General features: G+C 39.9%; 1 protein-coding gene across 5 annotated transcripts in view; it reads left to right on the top strand.

Moving 5' to 3' along the window:
* Positions 1 to 3,027: 3,027 nt before the first annotated feature.
* Positions 3,028 to 13,918, top strand: part of EYA4 (EYA transcriptional coactivator and phosphatase 4) — a 287,469-nt gene continuing 276,578 nt past the window's right edge. For 3 of the 5 annotated variants that reach the window (XM_010357884.2, XM_010357883.2, XM_010357879.2), the window contains exon 1: positions 3,610 to 4,008. The gene's annotated coding sequence lies outside the window, so the exon portion shown is untranslated. Of the gene's footprint in view, positions 3,097 to 3,581; positions 4,009 to 13,918 lie in introns of those variants that run through there. The other 2 variants (XM_010357882.2, XM_010357880.2) reach the window with 2 other exon arrangements.

Here is a 13,918-nt window from a genome sequence, read left to right as displayed (position 1 = left end):
ATGACATTAAAACAAAAATTATGTTTTGGATTATGAGCTCCTAGAGTGCTGTGTTTGTTTAATTTGACTTACACAAAATCAAATGCCAAAACAGTGCCATGCACATTTGAAAAATAAACAAATAGTAAATGGTAACTGCAGAGGCATCCCATTCCAGAGGAGTTGGTTAAGGGAATTGCTAATAAGTGAATCTCATATTTCCACTGATTTACACAATAAAGTATTATATTTTTTATCTCCCCACTGCTCCCAAAACACATCCCTTTTCAGACTGAGTTGAACATGTACGAATATTCTGAGAGCCTGACTCATGTCATGCAGGGCCCACTGGTGTTTTTGAATCACTTCAAGAATCTGGCAGCAGGTCTCTGACTTCAGCTTCCCCCACGTGTCCTTTTAGGCCCTTTGCGTTTCTTCCATTGTTCTACTTTCCTTCTCTTCTTCATTGTCTGTACTGTATTGCACTACTGGGCTAATAGATGCTGGGGAAGGGTAATGAGTAACTGGTACAATATTTCAGGAAAGTGATTTGCTATTTAATTGTGTACTTATGAATTGTTTACATTTTACCACAAATAAGATAGTAAGCAAAACAATAAATAATACATGAATTTTAAAAAGATGCCTCAACTTCAGAGACTTCAAGTATACTTTAGACAAGAAAAGCAATAATTAAATAAGCACAGAATTTAAAAAGCAATACCTCAAAGTAACTTGGATTCAACAATTTTGTTCCGGTAATGAAAAGGGGAGGCTTGAAAATATCTCTTGGAGACCCTGAGGGACATATGGAATGTAATTCTTTAAACCAATGTTTCTCAAACTGTATGTGAGATAATTTTAGGTGGTACACGAGAAATAACTTTTATTTCTACAATATAGCTTCCTTTGCAAGATCATCTTCTATTCACGGCGGGTTTTATTAGTTTTCCATTTATGGTGACTATAAAAAAGTCCTTTATCAGATACACTTATTTAATAAAAATAGATTATTTAAAGATACATATAAGTCAATAATATTATAGGTGATATGTCTATAATTATAAAAGTGATATTCAATGTAAATGCTGGAAATAAGGCCTCATTTAAGCAAACAATACATTTTTGCCTTTATAACCCAAAAATTCTGTTACCTATGTTAAACTTACTTCAAATGTGGACTGAAAATTGACGTTTTATCTGACACCTAGTGGTGTCCATGTTAATATATGTATATTTAAGACAACTATTAGAAGGTAGTAATATGAAGTCAAATAACTAATATATTATTCTGGATTTTAAAAATAATTTCTGTGCATGTATTCTTATCTAGATGTCTAAAAAACCATGCAGGAGCAAAGTGACCTTGAAAGCAAGGTCAGTGTAACTGAAAAATCTGACTTTAGAAGGGTACAAGGAAACATGCTAAGAAAACCCACCCTATATTTATGCTAAAGCATGAATTTTTATTTTATTCAAATTATGCATCTCCCACCTTTATTTATAGGTGAAACTAGCACATAATGTTTTATGCCAAAATGAAATTCAAAATGCTGTTGCCTTTTTGGACAGTATTAAATTCATCATTGTACTTAATCCTTACATGATATTTGCTATAGCCACAGAACATTCTTAGACACTATGATTCACAAAACATTTAAATTGCATATTTGGCTTGTAACATATTACACATTAAAAAGAATTACTATTTTTCTGAATACGATTAATACTAATAATAGCATCACAGTGACTAAGAATATGGACTCAAATAAAGGCTGGCTTGAAACTCAGGTCTACCATTTATTAGCAAGCTTCTAAAAATTCTGAGCCCTTAGTTTTCTCACATGTGAAATGGAGAAAATAAACCTGCAAAGTTAATTAAATCTGTCCATTGATATTTTTCTCTCCAGTGTATATTAACTGGCGTTCCTCGTTAGGCCAGACTGTGCTCTCAACCATGCTCCAAATTCCCTTTGTGCCAACCCCACTGCCAGAACCCTTTCTACCTTGAGAACCAGAAAAGGAAACATTATGCCTGGCAATGCCTACACCCTCCAAAATAAATCTGCAGGAAAGAACACCCAGTAAGCGATGAGAGCAGCAACGACTGCCTTTATTATTCTAAATTTACAACACCACCTTTTCTAGAGCCTCTTAAGCATTGTAGATAATTCCCCACTCATTAAAAAATAAATTGTAACCATAAGTATTCAGCGTTGATACTGCTTTTGAATTGGACAGTGCTCATATCAGTTGCAGAAGACCAACCTAAAGTAGAGGATGAAATCTTTTTTCTGAACTTTTTTTCAGAACGTAACTTAGTGAATATATTAAAACTAAACTTTCTTTCAATGGGAGTAATTTCTATGAATTACTCTATAATCTCTTAGACCACACCTAAAGTAATGTAGACGTTGTTGTATCATAGGCTTTGTAATTAGAGACCACTGGATTTGTCTTTGGAAAAGTCACTCATGATTCTTTGGGCTTTGGTTTCCTCATCTTTCATAACGGCTTAATAATGACCACTGTAGAGCTGCCATGGAAATTAAATGAACTCATGTACCATAAGTGACCAATACAATGACTGACACTCAGTGATTTATCAATAAATCAAAACATTTATTATCAATATGACAAAGAAGGTGCCGCTAAAATAGACAATAGGTTTTTGGAAGAAGTGATTAAATGGATGCGAAATTTATGGATTATTTATTCCGTGCTACCATTGCTGTGTCCCCTGGTTGTGGTATACACACGTGTGCGTATAGAATCGTAAATCCTATGTGGGAGCGTAATGCATGCGCAGAAGGCTTAGGCACGAAATGTCATTTCAGCAATGTGCCTAGGGAAGCTCTGACGCTGCCTTGGAAGTAAGTTGTTGCTGCTTGACCTTTGGGTGTCTGGGAGGGATGCCTATACCTGCACCCAGCACTGGAAGGGGCCCAGGCCTTTTCCAGCACAGCCTATCCCCAGACTGCTTAGTTCTTCATAACATATATCTCCACGGAAAAGGGTATTTCCTCCCGTCAGAAAAAGCGCCCCAGTCTGGTCTGGGTTGGTTTTTATTTCACGTTGTTGCAAGTAGGCGAAGTCCCTTCTGTCTCCTCCCTTGGGGTAAGTGGAAAGGAGTCCGGCAGGGGGCCCGCAGTGGCCTGCACAGGGGAACTGGGTAGCAAGAGAGTTCCAGGCAATTCCGGGGGCTGCCCCACAGAAGCAGGTGGGGATCGACAGTGGCTCTCTCACCCAGCGAGGAGAGCGCGGTCGCGGGTCCCTCCCCTCAGCCTGGAGACTGCAGCCGCTCGAGTCGGCCCGGGTGGGGGCGGGGTGGGGGCGGCGCGGAGGGCACGGAGATTACGGCGGCGCCACCCAGGACATCCAGGGCCCCGAGGCCCTGGGCAGTCCCCACGCGAGATCGCAAACCATGACAATAGGCAGTCACCCGAGGTCGAATAAAAACGGAGTAGGTCCCCCGAGCGCCGCCGACCCCCGCGTCCCTGGCGGCCTGCCCCGAGGCCCCCGGCGGCCTCCAGTGCCCGCAGTAGCCGGCGACGACGTCGCCCCCGCCCCACCTCCGTGCGCAAGTGCGAGGCTGCCCGCAGCGCGGCGCACGCTCCGGCTGCTCCCGGCTTCCGCGCAAAACTTCCATCCTGTCCACGTGAAGTTGTCGCTGCCTTAGAGAGGGGGAAAGAGGTGCGGGAAAAGCTAGGGAGTGACGACCGCGGCGGCTGGGCGCGCTCTCTCTTTTTCTTTTCTTTTCCTTTCCCCCCTGTCGCAGTCCGGAGTTTTGGCTCCTCTCCTTTCCTCCTCCCCCTCGGAGCCGGCTTCTCCCCCCGCCCCGCTTCTCCCCCGCTTGTGTACGCTATTTGTTGTGGGGTGGCCGAAGGGGATGTCCTGTTTTCACCAGAGGCACAGCGCGAAGGGGAAACTTCGACACTGGAAGGAACGAGAATAAATACTTAATTACGGACGCACGGAACCGCGGCTGGGACAGATACTTCGGGAACCCGAGGCGGACCGGGCGACGAGGTGAGTGTCCCCTTCTTCTAACTCCCGCCCCAGGGCTCCCGGGGTGCCTGAGTTTGGAGAACCCCCAAACTTTCCGGGAAAGTGCGCGAGGCTCTGCCGGGGACGCCGAGCGATGGGGACTGAGGACGCGCAGCTGGACGGTGCGTGGGCGCCTGCGTCCCCGGGGGGCGCTTGGAGGCCGGGAGCCCCACGCCTGAGGGCCCGGGCCCCTCGGACCGCAGCGGTGTTCTCTGCCCTGGAAGACGTCCCCACGCCCCAGGGGTCCCTTCCGAGCCTGCCTGCCCTTTCCGGGGTCGGCGCGGAGCCTGCGCGTAACGGCGTTCATCCAGCAGTCCAGCGCGCGGCTTCTACCTGCACCCCGCCTCCACCTGGCAGAGGCGCGCGCATCGGGGTCTCCCCCACATCTCTCTTATGATGTGTATTACTTTCTGATGACCCCCTAGATGGTCCAGGCGCGAGGATGCTGACCTAGAGTCCCTCGGAGGGTCACAGGCGCCTGGGCTTTCCCGGTGCCGGGTGCGTGTGTACTTTAAAGGCTCGCATTCTAATCTCCAGGCACTGATCGGGCTTTTCAACTGCGGCGATCCCACTTTAATAGTTTTTATGTGGCGTGGACTGAATGTCTCCCGCAGTTTGCCAGGGTCGGTGAAATTAGAAGCGCCTTGTCAGAGCAGTCGCGTTCATTGGCTCGAGTAGCGGGTGCCATGGAAGGCTTATAACTTCTCCAAAGGAAGGGACCTGGCTGAGGAGAGCAGGTTTTTCTCTCCTTCCAAGCCTGCTGGGTCTGGGGAGGCTTTGGGACTTGAAATGGTTCGGATTTTTAGCGTGTTGAAGCGGGGTTTGGAAGTAGACGTGTGTGTGCTTGTTTTATTCTGCGCCGCACAGCAAGCCGAACTTTCGTTTGGTAGCACTTGAAAGAGTTTTCTCCCTTTGTCTGCGAGATTCTGGACAGTTCGGAGCGATTAGGGAATTTGCGGACCGAGTCGGGTGGCAGAGCTGGGGCGAAAGCGGAGAACGCGATTTAATTTTTGTCGTCTCTTCCCTGCTTGCGGGGACAGTGTCTCCCTTCACCACCACCCCTCTTTCTCCTTCCTATGAAGACAACGGGTTTGCGCCTGGGGTGAGAGTGTGTGCGGGAGGGTGGTGTGGAAACCGTCCTCTCTCACCGCGTCCCCTGCGCCTTTCCCCGCCATCCCGAGCGGGCCTAGAGAGTCATTCATGAATCTTAACCTGAGGGCAGGGGAGGAAGGTGCAGGTCCCTCTGCCCTTTCTGCCAAGGTGCAGAATAGCGCCCAGGCGTGTGTTTTGGTTCCAGAGCAGTTCCACGTGGAGCAACTCCGTGTGCGTGTGTGTTGTGTACTTGATCTGTGAGGAGGTAACAGGAGTCTGGTGTTCAAACCCAGTGGGCCGTTGGCCATTAGTTTGCTTTCCTGGCTGTCATTACAGACACTTCCAAAATCTGATACCTAAGAGAACCAACAGGTTAGGTTTCACATTAAGAGCTCATACTTAACAGTTTTCTTTCTCCCTTACCCCTTTTGGCTTGGCACCCTGGGATCAACGTAATTGTTGGAGCGAAATACGTCTCCTGGAATATGACATTTTGTTCCTCTTCTCATCTGCGGCCACTTTGTGAACCCTCGGGTGTTTGTCAGTTTCAGTGCGGGCTCCTGCGGGATTTAGGTGGGAGTCTTAGGAGCGTTTAACAACCGCGGGCTCCCCATCATCAGCTTCTGAAATTTCACTTACACGTAGGTGACTGACAGGATTTAAAGTTGACGATGGTTTTTTTGTTTGTTTGTTGCGTTGTTTTTGTTTTGAAAACCTTAGGGAAAGGATTGTACTTGAATTCCTTTCCCGGGTACAGTTTGGTTTTAAGTAGAATGAGTGCCTTTTTTTTTTTTTTTTGGTCTTTCAAAATGTTATTGGCATGCTTAAACCTGAAGAACCAAAAACTAGAGGGGGCAGGGAGAGAATCCCCCCAAAAAATATTTGATACGTCATATGGAGCGTTTTAGGAGACTGCATTCAAAGACATTTGTGTATTTTTAAAAATAGCGTTATCCCAAGAAACAAAAAGCAATAGTAACAAGAGACGAACTGTTTTGTGTAGAGCAAGACTGCCAGAATCTGATTTTTATGGCAACAATATCGAAAGCAGATATAACTACACCCACATTTATTGTTATAAACCGTAAAAATAGTTTGTTCCACCTGATTAAAAGTTGTAAGTCATTCAAAGTTAAACCAGTATTTAGAAATGACTGTACAAGAATGTTAAAGCCTTTGACAGCTACAGCTTTGAAAGCAACGTAATTAGATTTGTTGAAAACGGCTCCTTTCTCTGATTATTAGGGATATGTACTTGTCTTTCATAAGAAGTAAAGGTCTAAAATCAATATGGTTTTCAAAAGCCTGTTTTCCTTTGTAAATTTCCTGAAAATAGTATGTTTCAATATTTAAAGACCATTGTAACTGCAGGTTGGTTCACAATTATAACTAAAATAAGATTTACTCAGTTATTTTCTTTTTATTAATATTTATTGAATATTTGAAATTGAATATCTCATTTCCAAAATAAAACGTTTCACATATATGTATGTATTCACCATTAACCTTTCTTTTAAGTAGTATGTTGAAGTTTTAAAATTTTAGAAATCTTAAGATTTGTATAAAAAGGAGTGATTGTATAAAAAGGAATAATCATTATTATTAATTGTTAGGAAAAATAGATGCTGAATTTCAGAGGGTTTCTGGAAGCTGGAGAAAAAAATTGTCTGCATAGAAGTTTCTTTTTAGAGGGGTGACCGGCAGATGAGTTACTTGTCATTTTGCTATATATTTTTTTTTCTTTCAGTAAGCCTCTTTGGGTTAAAAAAAAAGAAAAACAAGTTCTCCATTTCTAAGAGTTTCCTTTTTATTTATGTTGTACTTTGGGGTGTAAATAAATTTTACATAGCCACGGGAAATAGAGTATCCAATTTCATGTTTTCAATCTCTGTTGCAAGCTCTAAATGACTGATGTTGTGTCTAAAAATATATTTATATGGCTTGATATTTCATTTTTAAATTTTATGCATTGGAGTTAGATTATTGAGAATATTTAGAAAGGTAGAATGGTAGAAAGACCATGACTATTGTTATAAAAAGTTAGAATGTTAGGAAGTTCACATTCTGACTTTCAAATAATCGAACTTATTTTGCCCCACAAAACCTCACAGGTTTTATACAGATTTCGAGAAGAGGGGAGATAATCTTTTTCAATACTTAGTTAAGTGTTAAGTAATTTAAGAATGCAAGTATTTATGGTGCTTTCTCATTATCATTTTTTTCTATTAGGTAAATGCAAGAACACTGGACATTCAGTAAAAACAGGCCCCTCTTTATAAGGAGTTTATTCACCATAGTTCTGTATTGCAGCTGCTGATCATATTTCATGGAGCTGTTAAAGCACTTAAAACCTAAAATTAGGTACTGTCTGGTTGTAAATATTTCAGATCACTCATTTAAGAAATAAATAGAAAAGCGTGCTATCAAAAGTAGGAAACGTTTTGAATCCTGTCACTGAAGAGCTGAACAAACCTCTATCAAAACACCTTCTTCTTTTTTTCAGTGAGAATATAATCTTGACAGTTTCTTTTTCCAAATGGATATTATTCTTACATGTACTAAATGCTAAACTCTTAAAACGTGCCTCCCTGTAGAGTATCTTTAACTAATTATATTCAGAAATACAGTTGGGGGATTTTATTACAATGGTTACTAGGTGAAGGAAATCAACACCGGGGGAATGGGGTGGCATTGGAGTGTACCTGCTTCTCTCATGAATTTTTCCTGCTAAACTATGAAATGACATGCTGTTTCAGGCATTTGCCCTGGAGATGGGTGAGATGCAATATGTGTAATATTGCATCTTATAGTTAGATGTGTTTTAATGAAGGGGACACTGCATATTCATTAAAATCATTTTTGGAGCCAAACTTGGCGTCATTTAGCTTGAACTTAAGTGGAAGAAAATGAGCAAGAGTTACACATTCAAAAGAAGTACAGGCAACTTTGATTGCTTTTAAGAAGTTTGAAGACTTTGTAAACATTACCATCACTCAGTATTGCTTGTGGAGCTGTTCATTAATATATGCCTTGGTGATGTGTCATTTTACGCCTGAAGTTTGTCATTCTTAGTGTTTCTCCATCCGTGTTTTTATTAGTAAAGAGATACTGAAAATGAACACCACTATTCTTACTCCCCTAACCCCTTTCACACCTCCAGAAAAAGAGATGAAGCTGATTAATTTAAAATAGAAACCATTTTGTGTTATCAAAACCACATTTATATAGTGATTTGAGACAGTTTCAGAGAGTGCACCTCTGAGTCTCACTGTAACCTTTTTTGTCATTGAAAGGTGCTAATTGATCTTAGGGCACTGACACAATAGTATAGTTTGATATTTGAAACCTTTCAGAGTTGGTCTGGCCCTTTTCTTACCCTGAGATTTCAGTGCATGAATGATGAAGAAAGACACCATTCTAAAATACCAGAAATTCTCATTTTTTTCCCAATATGAAATGTTTTAATACAACATGTTCATATTTGTAAAGCTTTTATTTATATACAGTAAGTAATTTTATTTTAATGTGCTTTTGGACTGTAGCAGAAAGACCTATATGTTCTATCGTGTTAGAATTTTTTAGTTTTTTTTTTTTTTCTGAATGGGTAGTTTATTTAGGTTATAATTTTTAGGCAAAGTCTGATTCCTATTATCACATGAATATTTTCAAAGTGAAATTGCTTTAAACCAATGTGGAATAGCTTTCATATCACCAAGGCGTATATTAATGTAGATATCAAATATGAGAGTATATTTTCTTCAGTATATTTATATCCTAAAGTGTATTTTTAAATAAAAGTGGTCACTTTAGTCTTTAGATAATTGCAATTTGGCTGTCATTGTTACTATAATATTAATCACTCTCACCATCATAACATCATAGCTAGCATTTACTAAGGAATTTCATGCAAAACACTGTTTTAAGCATTTATATGGATTAGCTAATTTTAATCTTTTTAACTATGCCGTAAATTAGGTACTTTTGTTATTCCCATTTTACAGATAAGGAAGCTGAGACCCAGTCATGCAGCACAGTGGAGCCAGGATCCTAACTCGCCAGTATGAAGCCAGCACCCTTATCCTTAAGCACGTGCTGGACACTTGCTTCCATCAGTCATATACCACCATTTTTAGGTGGTACCTGAACATTTTGTTTTAATAATATTTGTATCGTTATGTAAGGATAACTGGATATTAGAAAAATTTGTTAAATTTTGTATTAGACCTGTAATTTCATGGGCTATATTGTTTGAGACCAGACCAAAAAAGTATTGAAGTCAAAGAAAAAAAATTAAGTGTCTGAAGAAACATATTAAGTAACAGTGAACAAGAATATGGCCTAAATAACCACAGTCATGAAGGCTGGACAGCAAATGACTGAATTTGGAGAAATGCTATATTTTGTAATGTTTCCCAGTTATCAAGAACTTATGACCAGATCTTTTAAATATTTAACTCACATATAGAATTTTCCTTTGCTTTTCAAGCCTTATCCAAATTGGTTAAATGTTACCAACTTTGTATTTTCTTTGTGTATTTTGTTGTTTTAATGCTGATTTTGAATCTCAAATCCGCACATTTATGTTGAACCAACTAATAAGACTTGAAGAGTTAAAAGAGTGCGTGATGGACTTCTGGAGGCAGGTTTAAATTATAATAGAGACACCCATATTTTGGAAATACATTCGATTTATCTGGTTATCGCATGTGTAAGGTTTTCTCTAGGTAAACACTTTTGTTTTGCTGTTCATAACCTGTTTTACAATTTTATAGTATTTTTCCACTGAAGCAGTGGTTTTCTTTTTTTTTTTTTATTTACTTATATACTCAGCCACGGATCCTTTCATTTACGTGGAAGCTGATGATATGCCAGTAGAGAAATGTGCCACTGCCCTGGGTGAAGCAGGATGTAGGTGGCCTGAGAATGACTCACCAACAGTACACTCTCACCGTGGCCGCCTCTGGAATTCCCTCTAAGTGTCTTCAGTGTATGGAAACTGCTGCAAAAAAATTTGAGTCTTCTGACAAAAGGGGTTAATTCAGAGTACCTGCTCTAACATGTTCATGTGGCGTCACTAAAAATCAGACTGTCAGATACCGTAAAATATCTCCCAGTGTGATATATCGCAGAAAGATGTGTCTACTCTCCCTTATATAACTTGAGTATCCTTATTAACCAATCTTCAACTTCGCTTTAGCACTGAGAAAATTAAAACTGATCAAAATGTTCCCTATGTGTAGTTACAGGTCTGAATGAGGCACAAACGGCTTGTACCTGCAAAGGCTGACTTTATTAATTAGAACATCTTTCCTCCTCTAAAGACTTTAAGAAGAAACGCCAGCAGTGGCGTAACTTGACATGACTTTAGATTTTCATGTAAATTATTGCTACTGTTTCTGTTGTCCTTTCCCCCTTTCTTTTTAAAATGAAAGGGACATTTCTTGTGAAAGACTACAATTAAATCATAAAAATTTACATTCATGTGCCATTAAGTTTAATTCTACTCACAAAAGCAATAGCACAGAATTTGAAATTCTATCCCTAATCAAGTAGGTGTACCACATACCGGGAGGGCTCATTATCCACAAGGTCATATATACAATTCACAGACCTCTGCATATACCCAACGGAGTGATCTATTCATTATATTTCACCTCTGACTTTGAACTCCCTAATGTTAAAAGATTTGAAAAGAACCGAATGTTCTGATTAAGAGATTGATTATTTCTAACTTAATGTTTTCAGTATGTTGAAAGTGATGATGATTTGGGGGAATCAACAGATCTCTACATTACCTAATTCTTTTCACTTATATTTGAATGCAAATATATATTCATATATGGTTATGACTCAAGTCATTCTCGCCACATTTAATCACGTAGTGGGTGAATCACATTCAGATTTTCTTTTGCAGGTTTCCCAGTAATCTCAAACAATACTTGTAGTGGGTAACTTAAGCATGCAAACCTCAATAAACCTGTCAAGAACTGCAGTTCTACTGTTTTTTTTTTTTTTTTTTTTTTTTTTTTTTTTTTTTTTTTTGCATTAACTTTAGTTGATAAGATGATGCTACTGTTATTTTTGTTAGTTGACCCGTGAAGAATTTTAATTTAGGTCTGGTTTTTTTCCTTTAATTGTTGACTTTAGTTTTTAAAGGTTTCATTCATGAAAATGGTTAGCAAAGTTGTGGGTATTTGGTAAATGCTTGTTAAATGCTTTTTCATTATCAGTGTTGCTGAAGACTTGCAAATTAGAGTGGGATGGATAGAGTTCTTTTCTACTCTGCATAGCTTTGAAGACTTTGGCGCCTTCATTGTATTCTTATAGTTTTACATACCATTCCTAGGAATATTTAGAGAGATAATTGTTGTAACCAAGGTCACAGGTTTAATCATCAGGTATTCAAATTAGCTTTAGGTGGACAGTTGTCCTATACATGCTTGTTCATATTAATGTCTTTGTCATAACAAGTATAGTTATCATATCTTCATGCCTCTCCTGGGGGCCCATTCTGGACTGTGTTGGAGCTGTCTCTGACACTCTCTCCCATCCCTAAGATATTCAGCCACATTTGTTCATGATTTTTATTAGGTCCCTCCTGGACTTAAAATTCCCTAAAAGATTTGCCTGCTGCCTATAGGGCAAATTCCAAAATTCTGTGCAGGGAAGATAACCTTTCATGCTGAGAACCTTACTCAAGTTGCTCTTCTCATCTCTTACTCCCCACTCACAACAACTCTCTTCTCCAGCTGTATGGAGAACTGCAGTTGTCAACTACACCTTGGACATTTCCACTTCATTTCTTTGTGCGTGGAATGCTTTTAAACATTACCCCTCTCCCCCAGCAAATATATTTTTCTGCTGCTTTTTCAAGACTTAAGACGCAAAATGTTACCTCCTCTGATAAGTTCCTTTGACCTCCAGAGTCTGAGATGGACGTTTCTCTCTCTTTACTCCCAAAGCATCCAGCTTCTACATTTAACATAGGCCTTGCCACACTGAAATGTAATAGGTTACATTAGTCTAAATCCTGCTTTAAGCTGGTAATTTACTGGAAGGATTAGCTGTATTTGTCATTTCTGTATCGCTAATGCACAGTGCACTGCTGGACATATAGTCAGTGGGTAGTTGTTATATTCCCATTGAATGAATGAGTAAAGGGACTGGGAATGAGAGCATAGATTGCGACACTGAACATCCCCCACTTGAAACTGGGAACAGTGAGAAGGGCAGTGACCATTACAAGGTGAGAATACCTCAAGAACAACCTCAGGAGTTTTTGGTATAAACCCAGTAGAATTGCAGCTGTGAATCCAGACCTAGGTTATATGTATGTATATGTGAATGTAGAAGTGTGTTTATTTCCTACTACTGGGAAGTCAGTGATCTGGTGGATAAACCAAGGATCCTGAAAATCTCTGGAGATACGGTAATTTCATAGTACTTGAAATCTGAGGGACTCAGTTCTTCTTATAGCGCAGTGACTAAGTAGAAAGAATATGGGGGCTGGGCACAGTGGCTTAAACTTGTAATCCCAGCACTTTGAGGGGCCAAGGCAGACGGATCATTTGAAGTCAGGAGTTTGAGACCAGCCTGACCAACATGGCAAAATCCCATCTCTACTAAAAATACAAAAATTAGTTGGATGTGGTAGTGGGTGCCTGTAATCCCAGCTGCTCAAGAGGCTGAGGCAGGAGAAGCACTTGAACGCGGGAGGCAGAGGTTGCAGTGAGCCAAGATCACACCACTCCAGCCTGGACGACAGAGTGAGACTCTATTTCAAAAAAAAAAAAAAAAAAAGAATATGGAGCCAGGCCACTTGGGTTCAGACCTCAGCTCTGACGTTGAAGAGTTTGTAACATCAAACATGTTACTGAAATGGATTTTGCTTCAGTTTCTCATGTGTAACAGAACATGCCTCACAGGTTCTGATGAGAATTCAGTGAGTAAATATATGTAACTATATTTAGAGTAGTGCTTGATATCAGTTATTATTACTATGATTGAGTATCTTTCATTAGATTACCCCCAAATGTTCCAGAGGTATTTAGAGCCGAAGGTCTTTTTTGGGGGGCTATGGATTGGTGAGCATAAGTGGAGTGTCCAACAGTCCAAGTATAAATTAGATACTGTGGGTCCTTGGCAAATCCGAGGTTGTATTTGGAGCCTTAAGAGAAGACACTCAGCAGTTGGCATTTACCATTTACATTGTGCAGTAGTATTTCTTTTATTAAATATTTCCACATACAGTAATCCAGATTTCTTTAGAGCTTTAATCTGTGTGGTTCCTCAACTACTTTAAGCAATTTTTAAGCACATTGTATAATGGTGGTACTTTATAGCCAATATTTAAGTTTCCTCAGTTGCTTTTTCTTAGCCTGAAGGTACAATTATGAGAATTTGTATAGTTTTCTGTAGTGGGCTTGATGAACTCAAAGTAAACTTTTTAAAAGGTAACTTTACATATTGTTATGATTCTTACTTTGGAGAGACAGTAGGAGGTTATTAGTACCTCTACTTATAGAATTTATCACTGGGTCCTTGGATTCAGATATAATGGTAGTGTGGCAGGATGGGGCTGAAGGAAAAAGGAAAGTTAAAGTATTAATTGTCAAGGTCTCATTTTTACAGCTTATCTGGAACCGCTACCAGGTGTATCTGTATATTTTTTTAAATGATAATATTGACGTTGTACCTGAATTCTTCAGTATATTTAAATAAGAGTTTTTCAAGCAGTGGTTATTGACATTTTGGGCTGGATAATTTATTCAGGGGATACTGTCCTGTGTCTGGTAGGCTG

Source organism: Rhinopithecus roxellana, chromosome 4 (genome assembly GCF_007565055.1).
Source record: "Rhinopithecus roxellana isolate Shanxi Qingling chromosome 4, ASM756505v1, whole genome shotgun sequence".
NCBI classification, from domain to species: domain Eukaryota; kingdom Metazoa; phylum Chordata; class Mammalia; order Primates; family Cercopithecidae; genus Rhinopithecus; species Rhinopithecus roxellana.
Note: the sequence above shows the minus strand (reverse complement) of the source record. Positions and strands in the feature narration are given on the sequence as shown.